The sequence below is a fragment of the Mustela putorius genome, unplaced genomic scaffold, assembly GCF_011764305.1.
Source record: "Mustela putorius furo isolate JIRA1106 unplaced genomic scaffold, ASM1176430v1.1 tig00537350_pilon_pilon_pilon, whole genome shotgun sequence".
NCBI lineage: Eukaryota > Metazoa > Chordata > Mammalia > Carnivora > Mustelidae > Mustela > Mustela putorius.
In genome coordinates, this window is record NW_025422471.1 from 24,422,848 (window position 1) to 24,450,451 (window position 27,604).

At 40.9% G+C, this 27,604-nt stretch overlaps 1 protein-coding gene and 1 pseudogene across 4 annotated transcripts in view; one reads left to right on the forward strand and one right to left on the reverse strand.

Moving 5' to 3' along the window:
* Positions 1–27,604, reverse strand: part of PDE8B (phosphodiesterase 8B) — a 264,201-nt gene that overhangs the window by 52,211 nt on the left and 184,386 nt on the right. The window lies entirely within an intron of this gene.
* LOC106007267 lies at positions 24,106–24,583 on the forward strand (annotated as a pseudogene).

Consider the following 27,604-nt stretch of genomic DNA (forward strand, 5'->3'; position numbering starts at 1 on the left):
TGGGAACCCTCCTACACTGTTGGTGGGAGTGCAAGCTGGTGCAGCCACTCTGGAAAACAGTATGGAGGTTCCTCAAAATGTTGAAAATAGGGATACCCTGTTACCCACTAATCGCACTACTGGGAATTTGCCCTAAAGATATAAATGTAGGGACCGAAGGGGCACGTGCACCCGAATGTTTATAGCAGCAATGTCCACAATAGCCAAAGTATGTGAAGAACCTAGGTGTCCATGAACAGATGAATGGATAAAAAAGATGTGCTATATGTATATAATGAAATACTATGCAGCCACCAAAAGAAATGAAATCTTGCCATTTGCAACAACATGGATGGAACTAGAGGGTATTATGCTGAGCGAAATAAGTCAATCAGAGAAAGATCATATGATCTCTCTGCTATGAGGAATTTGAGAGGCAGGGAGTGGGGGTTGGAGGGTAGGGAAGGAAAAAATGAAACAAGATGGGATCGGGAGGGAGACAAACCATAAGAGACTTGAATTTCTCACAAAACAGAGGGTTACTGGGGGGAGGGAGGTATGGAGAAGGTGGTTGGGTTATGGACATTGGGGAGAGTATGTGCTATGGTGCGTGTTGTGAAGTGTGTAAGTCTGATGATTCACAGACCTGTGCCCCTGGGGCTAATAATACATTATATGTTAATAAAAAAATTTAAAAAGGAAATAAATTTTATCCAAATTGGTAAAGAAGAAATACAGCTTTCACTATTTGCAGATGACATGATACTATACATAGAAATCCCTAAAGAGTCCACTGAAAAACTACATAATTGATGAATGAATTCAGTAAAGTCACAGGATACAAAATCAGTATGTAGAAATTTGTTGCATTTCTATACACTAATATTGAAGCAGGAAGAGATATTAAGAAAACAATCCCATTTACAATTGCACCAAAAATAAGATATCCAAGAATAAAATTAACCGAAGAGGTGAGATACCTGTACTCTGATAACAAAACTGATGAAAGAAACTGGGGATGACACTAAGAAATGGAAAAATATTCCATGCTCAGAGACTGGAAGAATGTCGTTAAAAATGTTTATACTACCCAAAACAATCTACACATTTAATTCAATCCATATCAAAATACCAACAGCATTTTTCACAGAACTAGAACAAATAATACTAAAATTTGTATGGAAACACAAAAGATCCTGAATAGCCAAGGCAATCTTGCCAAATGAAAAAAAAATTGGAGTATCACAATTACGGACTCCATGTAGTATTACAATATTGCAGTAACCAAAACAGTACAGCATTGGCACAAAACAGACATGCAGTTCAACAGAAGAAGATAGGAAAGCCAGAAATAAACCTACAATTACATGCTCAAATGCTTCTTCGACAAAGGAGGCAAGAATATGCAATGAGAAAAAGTCTCTTCAACAAATAGTGCTGGGCAAACTGGAGAGCTACATAAAAGATAGTGAACCTGGACCACTTTCTTATATTATACAAACTCAAAATGGATTAAGAAGCTAAACATGAGATGTGAAAACCACAAAAATTCTAGAAGAGAGTACAGATAGAGCAATTCTCTGACATTGGCTGTAGCATCATTTTTCTAGATAGGTCCCCTAAAGCAGGGGAAATAAAAGCAAAAATAAACTACTGGAACCACATAAAAATAAAAAGCTTCTGCATGGCAAAGGAAACAATCAATAAAACTAAAAGACAACCTACTGAATGGGAAAAGATATTTGCAAATATCCTGCAGGTAGCTCCCAAAACATATAAGGAACTTATACAATTCAACAGCCAAAAAATAAATAATCTGATTTTAGAAAATGGGCAAAAGGCATGAGCAGATATTTTTCCAAAGAAGACATCAGATGGCCAACAGATACAGGAAAAGATGCTCAACATCACTCATCATTAGGGAAACATAAATCAAAGCCACAATATGACAACCACCTCACACCTGTCAGAATGGCTAAAATCAGCAACACGAGAAACAATAGATGTTGGTGAGGATGTGGAAAAAAGGGAACCCTCTTGCATTGTTGGTAGGAATGCAAACTGGTGCAGCCACTGTGGAAAACAGTCTGGAGGTTCCTAAAATAGAACTACTCTATGATCCAACAATTGCTCTACTGGCATTTACCCAAAGAATACAGAAACAGTAATTCAAAGGGATACATGAGTCCTATGTTTACAGCAGCATTATTTATAATAGCTAAGGTGTGGAAGCAACTGAAGTGTCCACCTACAGATGAATGGATAAAGAAATTGGGGTATATATACATACAATGGCATATTATTCAGTCATAAAAGAATGAAATCATAAAATTTCTAATGACATGGGTAGAATTAAGAGTACTATGGGTGAAATCATAGAAAGTCAAAGAAAGGCAAATACTATATGATTTCACTCATATGTGGAGTTTAAACAAAACAAATGAGCAAAGGGGGAAAAAAAGAGAAAGAGACAAACCAAGAAAGAGAATCTTAACTATGGAGAACAAATTGATGGTTAACAGAGAGGAGGAAGATGAGGGAATGGGTGAAACAGGTGAGAGGGATTAAGCAGTGCACAGGTCATGATGAGCACTGGGTGATGTATGGAATTGTTGCATCACCATCTTATATACCTGAAATTAATAGAACACTATACGTTAACTCTACTGGAATGAGAGTAAAATAAGAAACAGACTTAACAATGGAGAACTGATGGTTAAACATGGGGAGGTAGGTGGGGGGGATGGGTGAACTAGGTGATGGGGACTAAGGAGGACACTTGTGATGAGCATGGATTGATGTAGGGGATGGGTGATTCATTATATTGTACACCTGTAATTAATGTAATACAGTATGTTAACTATAGTGAAATTAAAATAAATATTTATTTAAAAAATAAGTAGAAAATGTTACAACACCACATAAATACAAAGAATTATGAGAGACAAATCTGAAAAAAAAAAAAAAAACCAAAAAACCCAAACCCATACACCAGCATAATGGTAACTTAAAAGAAATGGATAATTTCTAGAAACACACAATCTTCCAAGACTGAGTCGTGAAGAAACAGAAAATCTAAACAGACTAACTACTAGTAATAAAACTGAATTCGTAATAAAAAAAAAAAAAAACTCTGCCCCAAATAAGTCATGAACCAGATGGCTTCATAAGGGAATTCTACCAAACATTTAAAGAAGAATTAATACCTTTCCTCAAACTATTCCAAAAAGTACCCTGGGAAGGAACTTCCCCGGATTCATTCTGTGAGGATATCACTACTCTGTATCAAAAGCAGACAAAGACACTACAAAAAAAAAAAATACAGGATAATATCCCTGATGAACATGATGCAAAAATCCTTAACAAAGTATTAGGAAACGAAAATCAACGATAGAAAAATCATTCACTACAATCAAGTAGGATTTATTCCAGTAATGCAAGGTGGTTCAATATTATCAAATCAAAGTGATACTACACATAAACAAAAGGAAAGATAAGAACAATATGGTCATACAACTAGACATAGAAAAAGCGTGTGACACACTTCAACATCTGTTCATAAAAAAACACTCAACGAAGTCCTTATAGAGGGAACACAAACTCAACATAACAAAGGCCATGTATGAAAAACTCACATCTAACATCATGCTCAAAAGTGAAAAAATAAAAGCTTTATCTCTAACATCAGGAACAAGACAAGGACATCCACTCTCACCACTTTTATTCATCATAGTACTGGAAGTCCTACCCGCAGCAATCAGTCAAGAAGTAAAAGGCACAATGGGCTCTCTGCTCGGCAGGGAGCCTGCTTCCACCTCTCTCTCTCTGCCTGCCTCTCTGCCTACTTGTGGTCTCTCCCTGTCCAATAAATAAAATCTTAAAAAAAAAAAAAGTAAAAGGCATTAAAATTGAGAATAAAGAACTAAAATTGCCACTATTTGCATATGACATGACACTTATAATACAGGACTCCACCAAAAAGTTATTAGAATAAATGAATCCACTGATGTTACAGGAAATAAAATTATTATGTAGAAATCTATTGTATTTCTATACACTAACACTAAAGTAGTAGAAAAAGAAGTTAAGAAAACAACTCCATTTACAATTGCATCAAAAAAGAATAAAACACCTAGGAATAAATTTAAGTAAGGAGGTAAAAAGTAAAAAAAAAAAAAAAAAATCAGATCTCTATTCTGAAAACTCTCAAACACTGATGAAAGAAACTGAAGACAAAATAAACAAATGGGAAGACAGGCCATGTTCATGCATTCAAAGAATTAATACTGTTAAAATGTTTATACTACCCTAAACAATACACAGATTCAATATAATCCCTATCAAAATACAAATAGCATAATTCACAGAGCTAGCAAAACTATCCTAAAATGTGTACGGAGCTACTAAAAACCTCAAATAGCCAAAGCCACACTGAGAGAAAAGACCAAAGCTGAAGGTATCACAGGTCCAGATTCCAAGATACACTATGAAAGTACAATATTCCAAAACAGTATGGTACTGGCACAAAAACAGATACACAGATCAATAGAAGAAGACAGAGAGCCCAGAAATAAACCCACAGCTATACAGTCAATCTGCGACAAATCAAGAATATGCAATGGGAAAAAGACAATCTTCCATAAATGGTATTGGAAGAACTGGACAGCTACATGCAAAAGAATGAAACTGGACCATTTTCTTACACCACATGCATAAAGAAACTCCAAATGGAGTGAACACCAAAAGATGTCCTAAACCATTAAAACCCTTCATGAAAACAAGCAGTAATCTCTCCAATATCACCCTTAGCAATGTATTTATGGATAGGTTTCCTCAGGCAAGGGAAACAAAAGCAAAAATAAAATAATGGTGATTCACAATAATACAAAGTTTTGCATAGCAGAGGAAAATATCAACAAAACAAAAAGGCAACCACTGAATAGGAGAAGAATTTGCAAATGATGTATCTAATAAAGGATTATACTTAAAATATATAAAAAATTTATACAAGTCAATACCACAAAACCAAACAATCCAATTAAAATATGGGCAGAGGACCCAAATGCATGTTTTTCCAAAGAAAGCATACAGATGACTAACAGACATGAAAAGATGCTCAGAATCACTAATCATCAGAAAATGCAAATCAAAACTGCTGTATCATCTCACAACAGCCAGAATGGCTAGCATGAAAATGATGAGGGAAAAAAACGTGCTAGTAAGGTTGTGAAGAAAAAGGAAACTTTGTGCACTCTTGGTATAAAGTGGGGCAACCATGGTGGCAAACAGGAGGCAGGTTCCTCAAAAGTTTCAAAATAGAAATATGTGATGACCTAGGAATTCTACTACTGGGTATTTACCCAAAGAAAATGAAAACACTAAATGAAAAAGATAGATGCACCTCAATGTTTACTGTGGGATTATGTACAATAACCAAGATATGGAGGCAACTCAAGTGTCCATCCACAGATGAGCAGATAAAGAAGATGGAATATGTAAATTTGTAAATGGATTATCACTCAGGCATAAAAGAATAATGAGATCTCTCCATTCGTGACAACATGAATGGACTTAGAGGGCATTATGTTCAGTGAAGTAAGTCACACAGAGTAAGACAAATACCCTATGATTTAACTTATACGTTCAATCTAAAAGGGCAAAACAAATGAACAAAAGACTTTTAAATACAGAGAACAAGGTAGGGGTTGCCAGAATGGAGGTGGGTGGAGGAATGGACAAAATAGCTAAGGGGGATTAAGAGACACAAAGATCCAGTTGTAGAAAAAATAAGTTTCAGAGATGAAAAGTTTAGCAAAGAAAATATAGTCAATAATATTGTAATAACGCTCAATGGTGACAGTGACGACACTCATCATAGTGAGCATGGAGTAATGCATAGAACTGTTAAATCAACATGCTGGACCCCCGATCTATTATAACACTGTACATGAATTATACTTCAAAAAATGAAATTAAAAAATAATAAATTTTAAAAGAGAAAGTCATACCCATAGACTCTCATATGATTTGAGGAAAATGTGAAGTCAATTGCATGACAAAGCACAAGAAAGGTGAGGATCCAAAGCTGGAGAATTTAATGCCAGCCAAGGATGGTTTGACATTTGAATCTTAAAATGTCAAGGGAACAGGAGCAGCAGCTTCTGCCAAGCAAGAAGCGGCAGGCAAGTTCACAGACCTCATGAAGATGATCATGGAGGAGCTGACATACCTGTGTGTAGAGATTTTTAATATAGACAAAGGGTTCTACTCTGGAGAAAAAAAAAAAAAGGCCACAAATGATATCAGTGAAGAAAAGAGAGCACCAGAATTAAGGCAGGAACGGAAAGGCTAACTCTACTAGTCTGTGCAAACGAAGTCAGCTTTTACCGTCAGGACTCTTCTGTCTATAAAGTTACTAACGCTTGAGTCTTGAAGGCTGAGAGCAATACGAGCCGCCAGCTTCACCAACAGCTGTACACTGACAAGGCCTGGAGAATGAGATTTTTCTGGACTGGTTTTATGGATGTTTTGTCCTTAAAGTCACGAAGTACCCTGCTTGGAAGGGATTGCCTTTTGAAGTTCCTTTGATACTGAACAATGCCCCTGGCCACTCAGAAGCTCAGGAGTTCAACACCAACAGCATCCAAGTGGTCTATGTGTCCCCAAACACAATGTGTCTTATGCAGCCTCTAGATCCAGGGAGGCATAAGGAACTTTAAGGCTCCTTAAACATGGTGCTCTATGGGGAGGACTGTTGATGCTATGGAAGACAACCCCAACAGAAGAACATCCTCAGTCTGTAAGCATTTCACCATCGAAGGCACCACGACTGTTAAAGAAAAAGCTGTAAAAGCCATCCCACCAAGAACAACAAATTCCTGCAGGAGAAAATGGTGTCTAGATGCTGTGTAAGACTTCCCAGGCCTATGAAAGCCAATCAAGAAAATAATCAAAGAGCGTGGATATGGTGGGAAGACAACAAGGAGGGAGTAAAGAGTTTCAAGATATGGACCCTGGAGAAATTCCAGAGCTGACTGATAGACATCACACCAGATGAATCAACAGAAGACGATTTGATGGACATGAGTGCCTCCAAACCAGAGCCAGATGATGATGAAGGGGACACAGAAGTAACGGTGCTAGAAAACATACAGACAGTAGACAGGCATTATGAGGTGTTTCTGTCAGGTTACATCGAGTACGGCCGCCTCTCCTGCCTTCCGCCACCGTAAACCTCCGCTGTATCTTCTGCCTCTGACCCGCTGAGACAGAAAGACCAATTCCTCGTGTTCCTCCTTCTCAGTTCACTCCATTTGAAGACAAGATGGAAAAGAGGTTTATGGTGACCCATTTCCATTTCATGAAGAGGAAACCATCATTTGATACAGGTAATAAATTTATCAGCTGTGTATGTGAATGTCTTCATTTGGAAACCTAGTAACTGTAGGGCAAGAACCGTGGGAGTCATTTTTGCATCTTCATCATCACCTGAGCAGTCATTGCGTAGAACATCATGGGACAGACTTGGAGGGGAGCACACCGCCTACTCTTATACAGGTGGAAGGCGAGTGCTATTTAATAGAAGATTCATAATGTGTTTTATGCCTTTGCTTTCAAAGAATTATCTTGCTGTATAGACTACCTCTCTCTCATAACTGGAGAAACTGCATGTCAACCCTATCATCACAGGTAAGTTGCTTTAAGAAAATGTAAGAATATTTCTCGTACTGCATTATGAATACTATAATACTATAGGCCATTAAGTTTTTATAATGATTCATTCATTAGTGCACAGGCTAGGCTACCATGAGGCAACCCTAGCAATTACATGACCACAATAAAGCAATCATGGTGCTGCTCTTTTATCAATGCATGAATCATTACTATAAATAAATATGAATTTCCTTTTCACATTATCTTACCAATTTTGATGTCCTGTATAAAATGTGTAAATATACAGCACTCTATCATGTAAGATAATACTGATGCAGGTACCAAAAATTCATCATGTAAACAGATGATATAAACTACAGTATCAGTGAATACAGCACTGAAAATATATTTTCTCTTCCTTACACTTATAACATTTCTGAAAACATTTTCTTGAGCTTACTTGATCATAAGATTACAGTATACAGTATATAGAACATATGTATGCATTGAATATTTTATCAGTAAGCCTTCTGTTCACCAGGAAGCCATTAGTAGTTAAGTTTTGGGGGACTCAAAAGTTTCACGTGCACTTCTGTGCTGGGGGTTGGTACGCAGAACCTCCATGCTGTTCAAGGGTCAACCATGTTGGTCACTTCCCTTAAGATCCTAAAGGAAGGAGAAGACACTGGAAGCTCCTTTGTATGGTAACCATAACGGGACAAGACCTGGTCAAAGTGCTGAGCATTGTGATGCCACTGGTGTAGCAGATGCTCAGAAGGGACAGAAGGCCTGTGGAGGGGACATTCAGCAGAAGGAACTAGATCCTAAATCTGCCTTTGACTATCTATCTGGGGCTGGAAAGCAAACACTAAAAGCCAAGAAGCTGAGCTTTCTAGAATGGAAGTTCCATGGGGGAAAGCATGTGGCATGTCAAAGCACGGCCAAGGAGTCACATGCTAGGACTGCAAGTCACATGGGCAGACCTCACAGGCAACAGGGAACAAGGGCAAGTTTTTAAGATGAACATAAGTGATCCGAGTGGTATGCTGGGAAGATGAATCTGGCATGGACCACAGGATGGATAGGAGCGGAGGAGTGGCTTTACCTCAGTGATGCTGGGGAAAGTTTATGTTCTGCAGGAAGAAAAGTTGGATCTGAAAGACCATCATGAGTCACACTTTCTTCTCTGAGTCTGTTACCACAAATGCGATGCTCAAAGTCAAGATTTCTCCAGGGCATCAGGTGACTTCCACCCGTGAGGAGCCCTAGCCTCCTACGGGAACATATTCGTTACCAAGGCCGTGCCAGCTCCATTGGCCCCTACTGAGTAGCTGGAGGGGACAATCACACTCCAAAGGGATGCCCAGCAGAACCAGTTCACGAGAAAGATGGCAAAAATAAAAAATATGTAAAAAGGAAAAGAAGCGTAGGCTGTTTGTGCCAGGATGCATGCGCACACAACTCACTTTGGTCTGTGACTCAGTGACGTTAGAACCTCAGCAAAATGTAACACTTCCCAGGCTACCACTGGTATTTTGAGAATTCAAGTCAAGAACACTGCCAGCAAGACTGGCGGGCAAGTGTGCTTTGGGCCAGAGAGGAGTTCAACCACAAGAGGGGGTAGCTTTTCCATATAGCACACTCCACAGAGCCGGCTGCAAGCTGCTCAGTGTCATCAGAGGAATGCCACCAAGTCCCAGAAAATAAAAGGCTGGCTCACCTCCAGTGGCTGCAGGAGAAGCCACGTCATTAGGAAACAAGTTGCTTTTCTCTTCATATTTAGGGAAAGGTACTTGTTTTGTGTTTTCTTGGGAAACCAAATTTTACAACCCCTCTTCGTTCTAAGTTTCCAAATAGCAGTCTGTCTAAAAAGAACTTTTGAAAGGTCCTTTTCCTCAGCACCTGCCCCAGTAGATGACAATGAGCTGAGAAGTCCCAATAAGGCTTTTTGCCTCTGGAAGGGCCTTTGGGGGCTGCCTCATGACCCCACTGGCACAGATGTCCTGAGGGGACCCTGATCCTGAAGAGCCCTTGCTGGCCATCATGGGGCTGCCGGTCAGGAGCAAAGCCTAGAACCCAGAACCCACCCCCACCATTAGGTATTTTCCAGATGCTACAGTTTTTATACCACTTGAAACTCCTAATCCAGAGAATGGCTCCAGAGCCAGTGCTCCAACTATCCCTGCTTACTGACTTATCAAAAGTAAGGTGACAGGCACAGGTGCCTGCCCCAGAGCTATATAGCCCTGCAACCTCCATGGCCCACTGGTCATCATGGCACTGCTGCAGCCAGAGAATTCCCAGTCGCCCCGAAGCCTGCATTTCCATAGTGATAAACTCCCAAGCACACAAAGGCTTTCAAGGCCCAGAGGAAGCAGCAACCATGGGGCCCAGTGAGGGCTCGTGACCTGCCCTGTCACCGCTCTGAAGAAAAAAGCCCCTCCTGCCCGAGCCTGGCCAACCAGCACAGCTCAGCATCCCCAGGGCCTTATCAGGGGACTGTGCACAATCTGGTGACAGGGCTAGGGTGTCCCCCCTCATGCAGACCTTCTACACAGTACACTGTGCTTCCAAGCCTCACAAGCAGCCAGGCCGCCACCTCAACGGGGCCCACAATGACGGAGAGAAACCAGACATGCCATCTATGTCCTGTATGGTCCCAAGAACAATGACTGATCGAAAATTACTTTTGGGAGGAGGAGCAAGAGGACTAGGAGACCGAAATATCATCAGGTCTTAGGAGTTCAGCTAGTTATCAAACCATTCTGAACACCTACAAACTCAACAGGAGATTGAAGAGAAGAGCAGCAATTCTAGGAACAGAAAATCAACCATTTTCCAGAAGGTAGGACCTACAGAGTGGTGAAGCCGAAGCGACGGGAAGATGAAGCGATGGGAAGATAGGCCGCGGCGGGAGGGACTGGCTCCCAGCCATCGGTGGAGCAGTGGAGCACAAAATTGAACTTTTAGAAGTCTGCTCCACTGAGGAACGTAGCTCCAGAGGCTAAGCTGAGGGTTGAGCCCTCACGGGGACAGTGTGGTCTCAGGACCCGCAGGGTCACAGAAAGACGGGGGGTGTCTGAGTGTGGCAGAATCCCCAGGTATCAGAGCAGGGAAGTGGGCTACAGAGACAGAGCTGAGGAGTGAGCTCTCAGCTTGGGGTTACCTTAAACCATAATCCAAGGCACAGTCAGGCCACTACTCTTCAGCAGGGACCCCACAAGTGGCAGATCCAGAGAGGGCCCCTCCTTCCTCCTCCAGGAAGAACAGCACGGGAGTGCAGGGCAGGAATCTGCTGGGTTTGGAGCCTCCAAATGGGGTTGTGCGCTGGAGATAGAAACGCTCGGTCACAGGTTGCGGAGTGCAGCCTGAGACCAGGGAAATGGGAGTGACTGAGCGCTTTTCCCCAAGGGTGCACTGAAGAGTGGGGCCCTGAGCTCTCATCCTGGCCAGAGATTGGGAGGCCGCCATCTTTATTCCTGTCTTCCAGAGCTCTACGGAAAGCGTTTAGGGAAAAAAGCTTCCAAGAGCGAACCTCAGCAGATTACTTAGCCTGGCCCCTGGTAAGGGCAGGGCAATTCTGCCTCAGGCAAAGACATTTGCAACAGGCGCCTCCCACAGAAAATCAGTAAGAACATCCAGCCAAGACCAAGCTCACAGATCAAGGACAACGGGAATTCCAGAGGAGGGGAAAGCAAAGCATAGAAATCATGGCTTTCTCCCCATGATTCTTTAGTCTTGAAAAGTTAAACTTTTTAAATCTTACTTTTTTCCTATTCCAATTTTTTGACTTTTCCACTTTCCTCTTAATGTTTTTTAACTAGTTTATCTTAGCAATACCTTTCTAAAAAAAAATCTTTTGAAACCATCATTATTATAGTCATATTTTATCCTTCACTGTATCTAACTTTATTTCTTATATACCTCTTATATATGACTGATTGAAAATTACTTTTGGGGGGAGGAGCAAGAGGACTAGGAGACCTAAATATCTAACACTTAAATATCTAATACCTAAAAAAACCCCTATAAGGTTTTTTCTTCTTAAAAATTTGGGATACAATTTCTTCTAATAGATCAAAATACACCCAAATCTAGCACAGGGCTTTGTTCTAGTCTCCAGCCTAGGCAAATTCTCTCCACTTTCTTTTTCTTTCTTTTTCCAACCAACTTATCTTACCAATTCCTTTTTTTAGAATTTATTTTTAACTTTCATCATTACAGTCATATTCCATCCCTTCAGCATGTTTATCCTTATTTTTGTATATATTGGTTTTTCTTTAAAATTTTGGGAGGTAGTTTCCTCTAAGAGACCAAAATATACCCAAAATCAAGTGGTTGGCTCTGTTCTATTCACCAGTATAATATATATGTATATATACATATATATACATATAATATATACATATGTATATAATAAATTAAAATATTAAAAAATATATATATGTATGTATATATATTTTTTAATATTTTAATTTCCCTGGGCGTCTGAGTGGCTCAGTGGGTTAATCCTCTGCCTTTGGCTTGGGTCATGATCTCAGGGTCCTGGGATCAAGCCCTGCATTGGGCTCTCTGCTCAGCAGGGAGCCTGCTTCCCCCCCCCCCTTGTCTGCCTGCCTTTCTGCCTACTTGTGATCTCTGTCAAATAAATAAATAAAATCTTAAAAAAAAAATTTTAACTCTCTTTACCCCCTTTCTTCTCCTCCCAATTGGAGTCTCTTCTGATTTGGTTAGCATACATTTTTCTGGGGTCTTTGCCACCCTTTTATTCTCTCCATATATGCTTACCTGGATAAAATAACAACGTGGAAAAACTCACCACAAAAAAAAAAAAAAAAAAAGAACAAGCAGTACCAAAGGCTAGGGACCTAATCAATACAGACATTGGTAATATGTTAGATCTAGAATTCAGAATGACGATTCTCAAGGTTCTAGCCAGGCTTGAAAAAGGCAAGGGAGATATCAGAGAAACCCTCTCTGGAGAGATAAAAGCCCTTTCTGGAGAAATAAAAGAACTAAAATCTAACCAAGTTGAAATAAAAAAAGCTATTAATGAGGTGAAATAAAAAATGGAGGCTCTTACTGCCAGGATAAATGAGGCAGAAGAGAGAATTAGTGATATAGAAGACCAAATGATGGAGAATAAAGAAGCTGGGTAGAAGAGAGACAAACAACTACTGGACCACGAGGGGAGAATTCGAGAGATAAGTGATACCATAAAACAAAACAATATTAGAATAATTGGGATTCCAGAAGAAGGAGAAAGAAAGATGGGGGCAGAAGGTATATTGGAGAGAATTATAGTAGAGAATTTCCCTAATATGGCAAAGGGAACAAGCATCAAAATCCAGGAAGCACAGACACCACCTCCACCCAAAATCAATAAAAATAGGTCCACACCCCATCATCTAATAGTAAAACTTACAAGTCTTAGTCACAAAGAGAAAATCCTGAAAGCAGCCCGGGACAAGAGGTCTATAACATACAATGGTAAAAATATTAGATTGGCAGCAGACTTATCCACAGAAAACTGGCAGGCCAGAAAGAACTGGCATGATATATTCAGAGCACTAAATGAGAAAAACCTGCAGCCAAGAATACTATATCCAGCTAGACTATCATTGAAAATAGAAGGAGAGATAAAAAGCTTCCAGGACAAACAAAAACTAAAAGAATTTGCAAAAAACCAATCCAGCCCTATAGGAAATATTGAAAGGAGTCCTCTAAGCAAAGGGAGAGCCTAAAAGTAACAGACCAGAAAGGAATAGAAAATAGACAATGTGCAGTAACAGTCACCTTACAGGCAACACAATGGCACTAAATTCCTATCTTTCAATAGTTGCCCTGAATGCAAATGGGCTAAATGCCCCAATCAAAAGACACACGGTATCAGAATGGATAAAAAACAAAATCCATCAATATGCTGTCTATAAGAAACTCATTTTAGACCCAAAGACACCTCCAGATGTAAAGTAAGGGGGTGGAAAACAATTTACCATGCTAATGGACATCAAAAGAAAGGTGGGGTGGCAATCCTTATATCAGATCAATTAGATTTTAAGCCAAAGACTATCATAAGAGATGAGGAAGGACACTATACCATGCCATACTTAAACATCTGTCTGGCAAGAAGATCTAACAACTTAAAATGTCTATTCCCCTAACATGGGAGCAGCCAACTATATAAACCAATTATTAACAAAATCAAAGAAACATATTGACAATAATGCAATAATAGTGGGGGACTTTAATACCCCCCTCACAGAAATGGACAGATCATCCAAGCAAAAGATCAGCAAGGAAATAAAAGCTTTAAATGACACACTGGACCAGATGAACATCACAGATGTATTCAGAACATCCCATCCAAAGCAACAGAATACACATTCTTCCCTAGTGCACATGGAACATTCTTCATAATAGATCACATACTGGGTCACAAATCAAGTCTCAACAGGTATGAAAAGACTGGGATCATTCCCTGCATATTTTCAGACCACAATGCTATAAAGCTAGAAGTCAACCACCAGAGGAAAGTTGGAGAGAACTCGTACATGGAAGTTAAAGAGCAACCTACTAAAGGGTAGGGGTTGAATGGGTTTAACCAGGAAATCAAAGAAGAATGAGAAATTCACAGAAACAAATGAAAATGAAAACACAACGGTTCAAAATCTGTGGGACACAGCAAAGGCAGTCCTGAGAGGAAAGTTTATACCAATACAAGCCTTTCTCAAGAAACAAAAAAGGTCTCCAGTACACGACTTAACCCTACACCTAAAGGAGCTGGAGAAAGAACAGCAAAGAGAGGCTAAACCCAGCAGGAGAAGAGAAATCATAAAGATCAGAGCAGAAATCAATGAAATAGAAACCAAACAAACAAAATTGAAACCAAAAATAGAAACAAACAAATAAATAGAACAAATCAACGAAACTAGGACCTGGTTCTCTGAAAGAATTAATACGATTGATAAACCCGTGGCTAGACATATCAAAAAGAAAAGAGAAAGGACCCAAATAAATAAAATCATGAATGAAAGAGGAAAGATCATAACCAACCAAAGAAATACAAACAATTATAAAAACATATTATGAGGAACTAGATGCCAGCAAATTTGACAATCTGGAAGAAATGAATTCATTCTTAGAGACATATAAACTACCAAAACTGAACCAGGAAGAAATAGAAAACCTGAACAGATCCATAACCAGTAGGAGATTGAAGCAGTCATCCGTAATCTCCCAACAAACAAGAGTCCCAGGTCCAGATGGCTTCCCAGGGGAATTCTGCCAAACATTTAAAGAAGAATTAATACCTATTCTCCCGAAACTGTTCGGGAGAAAACTGTTTGGAAGGAAAACTTCCAAACTCATTTTATGAGGCCAGCATTACCTTGATCCCAAAACCAAAGACCCCACCAAAAAAGAGAATTACAGACCAACATCCTTGATGAACACAGATGCGAAAATTCTCACCAAAATACTAGCCAATAGGATCCAACAGTACATTAAAAGGATTATTCACCAGGACCAAGTGGGATTTATTCCCAGGCTACAAGCCTGGTCAACATCTGCAAAATCAATCAATGTGATACAATACATTAATAAAAGAAAGGGCAAGAACCATACAATACTCTCAAGAGATGCTAAAAAAGCATTTGACAAAGTATAGCACCCTTTTTTGATCAAAACTCTTCACAGTGTGGGATGGGGGTACACACCTCAATATCAATAATGCCTAAAGGGTACATACCTCAATATTAACAAAGCCATCAATGAAAAACCCACAGTGAATATCATTCTCATTGGGGAAAAACTGAGAGCCGCAGCAAATTCTTCCTTTTTCTATGGTCAAGAACATGACAGGGATGTCCACTATCACTATTGCTATTCAATATACTACTATAAGTTCTAGCCTCAGCAATCAGACAACTAAAAGAAATTATAGGCATCCAAATCAGAAGAATTTGAAGTCAGACTCTTTGCAGATGATAGTTTATGTGAAAAACCCAAAAATCTCTATTCTAAAACTGCTAGAACTTATACAGGAATTCAGTAAAGTGTCAGGATATAAACTCAGTGCATAGAAATCAGTTGCATTTCTATACACCAACAGTAAGACAGAAGAAAGAGAAATTAAGGAGTCAATCCCATTTACAATTGCACCCAAAACCATAAGATACCTAGGAATAAACCTAACCAAAGAGGCAAATAATTTGTACTCAGAAAACTGTAAAGTACTCATGAAAGAAATGGAGGAAGACACAAAGAAATGGAAAAATGTTCCATGCTCATAGATTGGAAGAACAAATACTGTGAAAATTTCTGTGCTACCTAAAGCACGTTTAATGCAATCCCTATCAAAATACCACCTATTGTTTTCAAAGAAATGGAACAAATAATCCTAAAATCCTAAAATTCATATGGAACCAGAAAAGACCCTGAATAGCCAGAGGAATGTTGAAAAAGGAAGCCAAAGATGGTGGCGTCACAATCCCAGACTTCAAGCTCTATTACAAAGCTGTCATCATCAAGGCAGTACCGTACTGGCACAAAAACAGACACATAGATCAAAGGAACAGAATAGAGAGCCCAGAAATAGACCCTCAACTCTATGGTCAACTAATCTTTGACAAAGCAGGAAAGAATGTCCAATGAAAAAAGACAGTCTCTTCAACAAATGGTGTTGGGAAAATTGGACAGTCTCATGCAGAACAATGAAACTGGACCATTTCCTGACACCACACACAAAAACAGACTCCAAATGGATGAAAGACCTCAATGTGAGACAGAAATCCATCAAAATCCTTGAAGAGAACATGGGCAGCAACCTCTTCGACCTCAGCCACTTCTTCCTAGAAATATCGCCGAAGGCAAGGGAAGCAAGGACAAAAATGAACTATTGGGATTTCATCAAGATCAAAAGCCTTTGCACAGCAAAGGAAACAGTTAACAAAACCAAAAGACAACTGACAGAATGGGAGAAGATATTCACAAATGACATATCAGAAAAAGAGCTAGTATCCAAAATCTATAAAGAACTTATCATACTCAACACCCACAGAACAAATAATCCAATCAAGAAATGGGCAGAAGACATGAACAGACCTTTCTGCAAAGAAGACATCCAAATAGCCAACAGGCACATGAAAAAGTGCTCTACATCACTCTGCGTCAGGGAAATACAAATCAAAACCACATTGAGATAGATACTACCTCACACCAGTCAGAATGGCTAAAATTAACAAGTCAGAAGATAATAGATGATTGCAAGGATACAGAGAAAGGGGAACCCTCTTATACTGTTGGTGGGAGTGCAAGCTGGTGCAGCCACTCTGGAAAACAGCAAGGAGGTTCCTCAAAAGGAAAATAGAGCTACCCTACAACCCAGAAATTGCACTACTGGGTATTTACTCTAAAGATACAAATGTAGTGATCCGAAAGGGCACGTGCACCCAAATGTTTATAGCAGCAATGTCTGAAATAGCCAAACTATGGAAAGAACCGAGATGTCCATCAACAGATGAATGGACAAAGAAGATGTTATATATATATGCAATGGAATACTATGCAGCCACCAAAAGAAATGAAATCTTGCCATGTGCAACGATGTGGATGGAACTAGAGGGATTTATGCTGAGCGAAGTAAGCCAATCAGAGAGACAATTATCATATGACCTCTCTGATACGAGGAATTTGAGAGGCAGGGCGGGGGTACAGGGAGTAGGGAGGGAAAAAATGAGACAAGATGGGACTGGGGAGGGAGACCAACCATAAGAGATGCTTAGTCATAGGAAACAAACTTAGGGTTGCTGGTGGGTAGGGGGAGAGGAATAGGGTGACTGGATTATGGGCATTGGGGAGGGTATGTGCTATACAGTGAGTGCTATGATTGTGTAAGACTGATGAATCATAGACCTGTACCCCTGAAGCAAATAATACGTTGTTATTTAAAAAAAAGAAAGAAAATTACTTTTTAAAAAATAGATGTTCTCATCACCTAAAGGGTGCTTGATAAATTTTTCAAATTTAAATTGAAACAGAAAACTTAATAAATCCCACCCATACCACTGCTTTCCCTACCAGAGCTCAAAGCCATTAAACATTACTGTGGAAAAGAAATGGGAAAAAAAAAAAAAAAAAAAAAAAGCAAGTACTGTCAGCTGAAATGGATAGCAGGGCTTAGGAGGTGGGCTGTAGAATTTCTTCTGTTGCATATGTCCCAAATCTGACCGTAACTGGGAATTCAAGTGCCTTCTGGTCAGGCCCTGCAAAGACAGAAGCTCCCATGTCTGGAACCAATCTCGGCAAGACTGAGAACCAGTCAGAACACCAACCACCACATGCCGGCTTGGGGCTGGGTGTTTCCCAACCACCACATGCCGGCTTGGAGCTGGGTGTTTCCTCGGGAGACAGGCAGGGTACCCTCTCCTCACAGAGCTCATGGAACTAGCAGGGACAGCAGTTTGTCCCAGTCAGTTTTCTCATAGGAATGCCTGTTCTAGAAACCCCTCCCGCCGACTGGCTGGAACGGAGTTCACAGTATGCTCCATGTCCCCTAGACATGGACTGCCCAGTCTAGACACGGACTGAGGATCAACACACACAGAAGCCACTGCTGGTACCCTAACCCAGCAGCTCTCCTTCCCCTGGGTGCAAACATTCACACCACACATGTTTTCTGTGTGCCACGGCTCAGGAAGGAGTTCTAGAGATGATGAAGCCTGGTCTCACCCCTGGCAGCTCCTACCGAGGCCTGGTCCTCCCCATGGGATACGCACACCATCCTTCCAAATGCCTATCCTGTGGTGGTTCTTTGGTCACGCATACTCCCGTCCCTCTATAAAGCGTCTGGCAGGAAATCTCCCTAGACACATCTAACCGATCATGGCAGATCCAAAAAACTCAGAGACTTCATTCTCTAGCCTTGCGGTTCTCGGCCTTGTTAGTACCCTGGGATCTCCTGGGGAGCTCTTCGAAGTGCTTGTGCCCAGCTTCTACCCCAGACCCATTCCATCAGAGCCCCTGGGGCCCAGGAGTCACTGTATTGTTTGGTTTTTAACTCAGCAGGTGATTCCAGGGTGCCACCAGGGCTGAGGAACACTGTATTAGCCTTTCATGGTATTCAACTTGCAACACAAGAGCTTCTGGGGGCTGCAGCTCTCTGGAACCAGGGGCAGGGGATAGATGGAAACATTCCTCCCACAGGGATTTCCATGGCCAAACAGGTCCAGTGTTCCTTATGGGATATAACCTCCTTAGTAGGAAACTATCTTTTACTTCTTCTATAACTCCAAGGCCAATGCTCTGTCATTAAGACTCAAGCTCCTTTTGACGGTTCTAAGGATCGAAAAGCTTCTCACTCGAAGCCATCTGAAGGTGGGCTGAACTCTGATTTCTCCACATAGTACCATAGTCCTGGTCAGAATGAAAGATTAACAAGCACCAGTGGAGATAAGGCCCTCTGCTTCCTTCCCTCTCGCCCCCAGGTACAAAGGTCTCACTTGTTCAGCATGCCATTCTACAGTCGTCTTGTTTAAGATAATCAGGAAAAATATCATTTAACCCACTCCTGGGCTTAGGTACAGAATGGTCAAAAAGAAGAGGAATAAATGCATGCTTCCTCCAGTCTCCTGGAGCTCAGCTCTGAAATCCTCACCAGAAACTCAGGAAATCTGGGCAAGAAGTCGACTTCAGGATTCAGATTTCTCCCAAATGGGGCGGCAAGTTTAATGGAAAACCCTCCAAATTATTCCTCCTCCTCAGTCCTCACTTCTTTCAGCAATGGCACTGGAGAAGTCCATCCTTGCTGGAATTTTGCTCTTAAAAACTCCCTAAGTCACCACATAAACGAAGGCCCAGAAGCTTGAGTAAAAGCTTTCAGGATGAACGCTGCTCTGACTACAGCTGAAACAACAGATCCTTTTAGCAAGATGCTCGAGTTTCTATGCTCGGTTTTTGTTTTTTTAAGTAAGCTCTAGGCCCAATGTGGGGCTTGAACTCACAACCCCAAATCACGAGTCGCATGCTCTATTGGGCCAGCCAGGAACCTCACCATGGCTGGGTTTTAAGTATTGATTGGCTGCATAACTCCAAAATACAATGGGGAAAGTTCTGGAATGCTGCAGTGAGAACTGACCACACACAATGTCTACCTACCACCGGGTTGTGGGCTGAGGAGCTCCAACGGCTTTAAATAAGCAACAGAGGGCTGAGGCTCCAGCCTCTCCAAGGACAGGGCAACAGCTCCTCTAGAGACAATTTGCTACATCACCCTCTTAGCATTCTACACAGACCCCCAAACTGCCCTGCTGTAACTTCTCATGGCTTGTCAAATGCTCCTATCAACTTCATTTCCTCAGTAGATAGAGACTGGATCACAGCAGGGAGTACATGGTCTAATTTACTCTAGGCCAAACACCCATCAGGATGGCTCTGGACCTGTAAGCACCTGGAGGAGGAAACGAATGATCAGAGGAATCTAGGCAGAGGCAGGTGGGCAGGTGGGCAGCTGAGCCCCAACTCCACCCTTAGCTTCATCTCCCCCATGCTATAAGACATCAAGGGATCAAGCCAAATCCAACCATTCTTGCTTCTCCTGTCTCTCGTTGCCCTTCTTCTTTTGCATGGGGTTCTTCTTTCTATAAGGATAAATTCTATCTGACCTCAATCAACACCTTCTTCATTAAGTGGTCCCAGCTTCCCAAGTAAGGGTAGCCCTTTCTCTCATGTGACTGCTCAGATACATACCTAATATTTCTAATTTCTCTCATATATGCATTCATATATGCTAACTACTTCGGATTTGAATCCTGACTCTACCACATGTGACCATTGTGAAACCTGGACAGGCTGCTTAACCACTTCAAGCCTCAGTTTCTTCATTTGTAGAACAGGGATCATCATATCTACCTCACAGAGGTGCAGTGATTATTATAGGAGTTAATGTATGAAAGCACTTGCACAATAGGGGACACAAAATGTTCAATACATGATACATCTTATGATTATTAAAATCTAAGATCATCCGCAAACTCCGCTCATCAACTCTTTCCTGGGTTCAGGTAGCTTTAGTGGGAGATGGCAGTGTAGGGCACTGAGACAGGATGTTGCCCTTGGTGAGCTGTGTCCATTGTGGGAAGTCTAGATGTCTTTTGTAGGTAAGAAGAGAGAGTGGCTGGGCAAAATCACAGAGAAATATGACCTGGATCAGGTGAGCAAGGGAGGACAGGAGGAACGAAGAACATGCTAGACAGATGGAAAAGTACAGTGCCCAGAGGGACAGAAAGGCTGGATATGTGGATGGGAACTCCAAAGAGCTTGGTGTGGCAGAGCAGAGTGGCAGGGAATGATGTAGGCAGTAGGCTCAGGCAGGATAAGAGAGCATTTTCTGTGCTCCTAAAAGATATCTGTGATTTTATTTATGTATTTGTTTTAAGTAGGGTCCACACCCAGCATGGAACCCAGTGTGGGGCCTGAACTGATGACCCTGAGATCAAGACCTAAGCCAAAAACAAGAGTTGGACACTTAACCGACTGAGGCACCCAGTCCCCTATTTTTTAAAATTTGATTTTATTATTATTTTTAGACAATGATGAGCTACTGGGAGATCCTTCAGAATGGGGACTGTGGTCTGGGTGGCATGCCAGTCAAGGTTTAACAAACTGGCTTTCTGAAAAATTCAGAAATATCCACACTGAAGTTTACTGTAAACACTACTAATTAAAAGGGTCAGTAAACTATGGCCCGGGGACTTTGTAAATACATTTTTACCTGGTTTTGTAACTGATTTTATTATACCATAGCCTAACTCATTTATTTCCAGGTCGTGATTGGGCAATGGCTGCTTTCCTGCTATAGCAGCAGAGTAGGGTAGTTGTGACAGAGACTGTAGGGCCTAAAATACATTCCATCTGATCCTTTAAGAGAAAAATTTGCCAACTTGACATAAAAGATGTGCAGCAATTCCTAAATACTAAAACATACAATATTCTTACCATAAATTCTATACAGCTGATTGATTCTCACCAAATGCTTTTGTTGCCTTTTTCCTGATCTCTGGTATGAGTAGCCTAGTATTGGTTTCAACTGATGAATGAGTGGAGTTTCAACACAAATAGGAGCTGACATTTTCACTTACTGTAAGCAGTAAGATGCAAGCCCTGTAACAGATGCATAGGAGCTCCACTCATTTGTTAATAATGTGAACTTCTTGGGGCACCTGGGTGGCTCAGTGGGTTAAGGCCTCTGCCTTCGGCTCAGGTCATGATCTCAGGGTCCTGGGATCGAGTCCCGCATCAGGCTCTCTGCTCAGCAGGGAGCCTGCTTCCTCCTCTCTCTCTCTCTCTCTCTCTGGCTGCCTCTCTGCCTGCTTGTGATCTCTCTCTCTGTCAAATAAATAAAAATATTAAAAAAAAATAATGTGAACTTCTTTGCTGAAACATGTAATAGTTTCTGAATGCTGGAGGAGTGTTTCTTTTATTTTTTCTGCTATTCACAATGAAACTCCTACAAACTGGATGTGCATTTAAATTTAATCTGTATTATTAACAATTTCTCCACCACTGTTTTTTAAGTCTAGAAAATAATTTGTCCCAGGAATTTTTAGGTTTAAGAAGGTGACACAGAAGATTCCAGGACTTACCTTCTCTTACAGACACACTAAATCTACGACCGCATATGAAACAATCACCTCTGAAAGAAATCCAGAAATGAGCTGAACACCTATATATCAGGCAAACGAGGAGGGAAAAACCTACAGCAAAGAGGGTAGGAAAAGCTGAGAAAGAATCCTGCCATAAGCCCCGCCCAGTGGATCAATAGTCAGGAGAAACTCCTTTTCCTGCTTATCTCTGTGGAGTGAAGGGGCTGAACCCCAAATCTGGGACCTCATCTTTTAAGACTTCCACCTGAGAAATGGACACACAAAAGATCTAGTTTCATAAGCCAATGGGGCCTGCATCCTTGAGACGCACAAGGCTAGAGAGAACTAAGTTCTTTTTAATTTTTTTTTTAAAGATTTTATTTATTCAACAGAGGAAAGAGAGATCACAAGTAGGCAGAGAGAAAGGAGGAAGCAGGCTCTCCGTTGTGCAGAGAGCCCGATGAGAGGCCCAACCCCAAGATCAGGACCTGAGCCGAAGGTGGAGGCTTAACCCACTGAGCCACCCAGGCGCCCCAGAACTAACAGTTCTTAAAGGGCTCATGCAGACTCATGGCGGCTATCATCCAGGGCCCAGAGCAGAGAGGGCAAACTGAAAGCACCCAACCTCTCTGGAAAAGAGGCCTATTTGCTTATCTTAAAAGCTTTAGCTTGAGGGACAGGCTTCTCTTATTTATTTAATTTATTTATTTAGATTTTATTCATTTGAAAGAGAGACAAAGAGAACATGAAGAGGGGGAGGGAGAAGCAGACTCTCCACTGAGTAGGGAGCCCGATGCAGAGCTCAATCGCAGGACACTGGGATCATGACCTGAGCAGAAGGCAGATGTTAACTGAGGTACCCAGGCGTCCCTACAGCAGGCTTCTCATTTAACACATATCTAGGGGCTGACTGCAATCCTCTCCAGAGATCGAGAGGCTGGCAGACACTGTCATTTCACTCTTCTTCTGTCCTGCCTCATGCCACCTGTATCTCCCAGAAAGGAGCTTGTGCACATGTATTGCACCTCAGTTTTTGTGGCTGTCACCCAGGGACAACCTTTGATTACCCAGCTCCAGTGGCTCCTGGGGCTTATTTTTTAAGAATCCTACAGGACTGCAACAAACAGACACAGTTCTTAACATGCTGCCTATCCCCCTTGTCGCCCCACCAGCACACAGTGCAGAGGCAGCAGAGAGAAAAGTCTATCATCTTGTCTTAGCCTGGAACAGGAACATTTGCATACTTCAAAAGCTGCTGCTGGAGGGACAAGGCTTCTAATCAGCTCGCATCTTGCTTCTGTCCAAGATCCTCCGCTGTGGGACACTGAGAGGTCTTGGCATACCCTTAACTACTGGAACCACTTTTATTCAACATAGCACTGGAAGTCCTAGCCACAGCAATTAGGCAAGAAAAATAACAGATACCCAAATTGAAAAGGGAAAAGTAAAACTGTCACTATTTGCAGATGATATGATCTTATATAGAAAAAAAAAAACCTTAAAGGCTTCACCAAAATCTGTTACAACTAAAAAACTCCGTGAAGTTGCAGGCTTTCAAAAACAATACCTGGTGATTCACAGACCTGTACCCCTGGGGATAAAAATACATGTTTATAAAAAATTAAAAAATTTAAAAAAAAAACAATACACAAAAATCAGTTGCAATTCTATACACTAATGACAAATTCCAGAAAGAAATACTAAGAGAACAATTTCATTTACAATTGCATCAAAAGGAATAAGAAACCTATAAATTTAACCAAGGAAGCTCTTTCTCTTCAACGAGGTGGCCAAGTGGTTTGGTGGTAGTAGCCTTGTGGCAGATACAGAGATGCCAATTTTTGTGAAGACAGCGATCGACAACACCATTGCCCTTGAGATGTAGCCCAGTGACACCACTGAGAATGTCAAAGCCGAAATCCAAGACAGGGAGGGCATCCTTGTCTTGATTGGTAGTGTCTGATTTTGTAGGCAAACAGCTGGAGGATGGCTGCACCTGCTCAGACTAAAATATTTAGAAAGAGTTCACCCTGCTCTTGGTGCTTCACTTCGGGGGTGGCATCATCAAGCCTTCCCTGCACCAGCTGGCCCAGAAATAGGACTAAGACAAGATGATCTGCTGCTGCAAATGTTATGCTCACCTGCACCTCTATGCTGTCACCTGCCGTAGGAAGTGTGGCCATACGACAACCCATGTCCCCAAAAGATGGTCAAATATGGCCCCTCTACTGGCTCTTCCTTTGCCCACAGGGTGGCCTCTGTCTGAACCCCAAGGTGCTGAGACCTCAAAAAAGCTCCACTTTCACTGAAAAAATTTTTTACCAAGGAGGTGAAAGACCTTTAATCTGAAAACTAAAAAGTGTAACACTAATGAAAGAAACTGAGAAAGACACAAATAATTGGGAAGATTTTCTGCTCATGGACTAGAAAAATTAACACCATTACAACATCCATACTACAGATTCAATGCAATCCTTATCATAATTACAATGGTAATTTCACAGAATAGAACAATCCTAATATTTATAGGGAAGTACAAAAGACCCCCAAGAGTCAAAGCAATCTTGAGAAAGAACAAAGTTGGGGTCATCATGATCCCCAATTTCAAAGTGTATTACAAAGCTGTAGTATGTAAAGCTGTAGTATTCCAAACAGTATGTTGTTGGCATTAAAATCAACACCAGTTTAATGGAACAGAATAGACAGATCAGAAATAAACCCACAAATATATAGTCAATTAATGTATGACAAAGGAATCAAGAATACAATGAGGAAAGGACAGTCTCTTCAACGAATGCTCTGCAAATACTGGGCAACCACATGCAAAAGAATGAAACTGGATCACTGTCTTAGACTGTACACAAAACTCAACTGAAAATGGATTAAAGATTTAAATATAAGATCTCAAATCATAAAACTTCTAGAAGAAAACAGAACATCGGGATCTTGACATCTGTCTAGGTGATGGTGTTTTGGATGGGATACCAAAACCAAAGGCAACAACAAAAAGAAACCCAAATAATGGGGATTGCAGAAAACTAAGAAGTTTGAGAATGAACAAAGTTTAAGAATGAAAAGTCAATCTGCTGAATATTTCCAAGTCACATATCTGATAAGGCGTTAACATCTAAAAATGCATAGCAAACGCCTACCACTCAATAGCGAACAATCTGATTTTTAAATGGATAGAAGATCTGGACAGACATCTAAGGATGACATACAGATGGCCAACAGGTACATGAAAAGATGCTCAACATCACCATTCCTCAGAGAAACAGAATTCAAAGCCCCTGTGAGATATGAACTCATCCCTGTTAGAATTGTAATTACTTAAAAGACATAAAATTACAAGTGTTTGAGAGAATGTGGAGAAAATGCAACACTTTCATGCTGTTGGAAATGTAAATTGGTTTAGCCACTATGGAAAACAGTGTGGAGATTACTCAAAAAATTAAAAACTACCATATGATCTGATAATTCCACTTCTGGGTTTTTATTAGAAGGAAATGAAAACACTCTGACAAGATATCTGTACCCCATTCACTGTAGCATTATTTCCAATAGCCAATATATGTACACAACCTATGTGTCCATCAACCAATGAATGGATAAAAATGGGAAATACACACACACACATACACAACTGAATAAAACGAGGAAATCTTGCCATTTGTGGCAATATGGATGGCACATGAAATAAGCTAGATAGAGCAAGAAAAACCCCTTATCACCATTTTATCTCACCTGTACGTGCAATCTACAAACCAAACCAAACCCCCATCTCATAGATACAGAGCACAGACTGGTGGCTACTATAAGCAGAGCATGGGTGAACTGGGTGAAAGTGGTCAAAAGATACAAAGTATAAGATAAATAAGTCCTGGGGATGGTAATGCATGGCATGGTGACTAAAATTAACGTCACTGTATTTAATATTTGAAAGTTACTAAGAGTAGATTTTAAATGTTCTCATAAGAAAAAATAACCGTGTGACAAGGGATATTAAATCAATTTACTGTGAAGATCATTTTGCAATGCATGCATATATCAAATCATTATGCTGTACACTTAAAACTATACACTGACATATATGTCAATTCTTCAATTAAAAAAAAAAAAAACTGTGCCAAAACAGATGTACTGTGATCTAGATTAAGCCACAAATACAGTTTAAAACTCTTGGGCTTTGTCCACTCAAACCTATCTTTCTTGATCTTATTTACCTACAGTGAGTTTCTCTGTTCAGAATGTATTCTGGGAACATGTTTTTACAGAATGAATTTCAAGACAAAAATGGCTAACATATACATACACAAACATCGCTCAGAGAGGGAGAGGTACCTGTTCATTGTCAGTCTTCATTGCAATGGTATTAAAAGGAGCACGTAAATAATAAACTGAACAGGTTTTGTCTAAAAATTAAAAAAAGAAGTTCTGATTTGTAGAGTTTGCTGAATTCCCTGGCCCGGCTATGGCTATTTGAAGCTACCGACACGATGTCGTCGAACCCGGCTGCTCAGCTTCATTTGGCATTTCTGACACACAGATCAAACAAAGGTCAGTGACCTCCAGAACACCTGTCACAGTACAGTGTGGTAACACACAGCAGAGGGCTGGACTTTGAGTACTTACTAGTTTTGAAAAACGCAACACTGTGCTTCTGTAATTCAAATGTTTAATAAGGGGTGGTTTAACAACTTGCTCACACGGAAAATTAAACCATCAGCTCTGAGCCTGTATGAGTTGGTGCCATCTTGCAGCAGAGGCAGAGAACAGACCAGAAGCTGGAACGAGACAGCCAGCACTTACAGTGGGATGAAAAGAAGACACACTCTTCAGACTAAGTGGCTTCTAGGATGTTGAGTGGGGGGGGACGGGGCACAAGAAAGGAAGCATGCGGAAGGGGGTTCCCCAGTTTAGGGTGGGGGTGACTGCCTGGATGTGGGGGGTCCCATTAGCCACCCCCAAGGATTTCAGCAGCAGCAGATGTGAGGAGAAACCTGGTCCCCCAGCCTCATCTGGCCTTGTGACTTATGCCGGGCTAGAGGGCCTGCAGGCAACTGATGCTCACTCCACCCATGAATGCCCAGCTTAGGCCAGGCATGCCCACAACTGAGTAAATCAATCCCTTCTGAGGAGTCAGCTGCCAACTGTTGCTTCAGAAAACAAAAAACTGGTTAAGTAAAAACTTTTAACCATCAGGTCTAAGAGGTAACATGAAAGTCCCTTGGGCTCAATTAGTCTAAGTCTTCACAGAAAGCAGACTCTTCCCCTAGCCTGAATGACAAATCAATAAAAATGCAGCCTTTAGAAGTTCAGTTAAATTTAGG